Consider the following 1,867-nt stretch of genomic DNA (forward strand, 5'->3'; position numbering starts at 1 on the left):
ATACTTTCTTCTTCCCTCTTTTCAATTTTTCTTCTTTACTCCTCAGAAAGAGCAGTAAGATAAGTAGCATTTCCATGTGAAAAAGATATAGCGCTTGGCTGTGCTCTTGCCTTCATGACAGCCTCCGACTTCTGTGCTCTCCCTTGTGTTCCTCAGGACACTACAACAGACATGTTTACCAAGGCCTTTTGGACTCAGTTTGACTGCAACCTTCAAGGGATCCAATGAGCTGATGGGAATCAATCAGATCACAAAATTAGGAACGGAAGAACTCAACATTGTGAAATTGTAGTCTCACAGAGAGAATGCAGTGACTGTTTACCTGAGTGGTGTAACCCCATCCTCTCTGAACTGGAGAAAAATCTATATCCTACAATGTCTGCCCTGTGGTCCTATTGTGTTATTTCAACCTTTACAACATGGCCTCCAGTGCTGGAGGAAATGGTTGGGGGAGCAGATTTGATGCTGCCAGGACCCATAGTTCCCTCTGCTGGTCTCAGGTACCTCACACCTACCAGCGCCCCCATTGCCTGTGAATGTGCAGCCACAGTGACAGCAGAGATGTTGACTGCAGGCCTAAGGGAAAGGGGCTCCTCTGTGCTCTACACCTACCAGGACCACCTGTGACAATCTGGATGCAAGTCCTCGCCATCCTTCATAGCTACACTGACCCTGATCCCCAAGATCTCAGTGAAGAGAGGGAATCAGTTCATTCAGATCCCACCCTGCAGCAAGTCGTGAGGGGCCTGACTCTGGAAGAGAGAGGAAGAGAGAAGAATGGAGAGGCTCCTCAGGCACTTGGAGCAGAGTTCCTTACAGGAGCCTCAGAAGATCCCACAGCCAGCAAAACCCTTTCAGAGCAAATGGATGCAATTCTTCTAGCTGACCTCCCTTTGCTCACCAGCACACTTCTTGAAAGTCATATGTTCTCCTGCTACCCTGAAGGGCTGCAACTTGACATAAAGAAGCCATGTTTCAAAAAGCTCTCGAAGTCCCTGTAGCAAATGAAGCATGAGCAGATATTACAGTTTAAGGAAATAAGCAAAGGAATGGAGAGCATGCAGCTATGGACTGAAAACACCCAAGTATGACATGTTTGATCATGCCAGAGCCTTCCAGGAACTCCTTCCAGTATAGCAGGAATGGCCCTCTCACCCTCCAGATATAATATCCCTCTACTGTGTCCCAGCCAGACCCTAATCTTCCAGGAGCCTAGCCACAAGGAAGGGAATACTCTCGAAGGCATTGAGGTCCAATTCATTATCATTGACTCTTCCAAGAAAAATTATATAGGTGATGCAGACACCAAAAGCCTTGTGAAATTGTGTTCTACCCTCTGATTGTCTCTTAGAGAACAACACACAGAACAAACTCATAAAGCTTCCCTGCGACAGTCTTCTGACTAGTTTGAAATATTGCAGGCTGCCTCTCAAGTGATGTTCCCTGGAAAAGAGCTCATTATAAAGAAGGGGAATTTGTTTGATTAGCATCTCCCTGGCATGAAGGAGTCTAACAGAAAGGTGACTGTATTCTTCGTGGTATTAAATTAATCTGGATTTCCATCTTTTGTGTTGTATTTATTTATTTATTTATTTATTTATTTATTTATTTATTTATTTATTTATTTATTGGCACTCAGCTTTGCTCAGAGCTTACTCCTGACTCTGAGTTCAGGGAATATTCCTACTGGTGCTCAGGGGACCATGTCAGGTGTTGGGGATCCAAACCAGGTTAGCCACATGAAAGGCAAATGTCCAGCCTGCTGTACTATCACTCCAACTCCTCCCCCCAAATCTGGATTTGAGTGAAGTACTAAAGATGTCTTTAGTATCTATGCTATTATATTGGCTTTGCTCTGTTTTGTTTG

At 44.6% G+C, this 1,867-nt stretch overlaps 1 pseudogene; it reads left to right on the top strand.

The window, feature by feature from the left end:
* The first annotated feature begins 232 nt into the window (after nucleotides 1–232).
* Nucleotides 233–1,487, top strand: LOC101558350 (eukaryotic translation initiation factor 2D-like; annotated as a pseudogene).
* Nucleotides 1,488–1,867: the final 380 nt, after the last annotated feature.

Source organism: Sorex araneus, chromosome 4 (assembly GCF_027595985.1).
Source record: "Sorex araneus isolate mSorAra2 chromosome 4, mSorAra2.pri, whole genome shotgun sequence".
NCBI classification, from domain to species: Eukaryota; Metazoa; Chordata; class Mammalia; order Eulipotyphla; family Soricidae; genus Sorex; species Sorex araneus.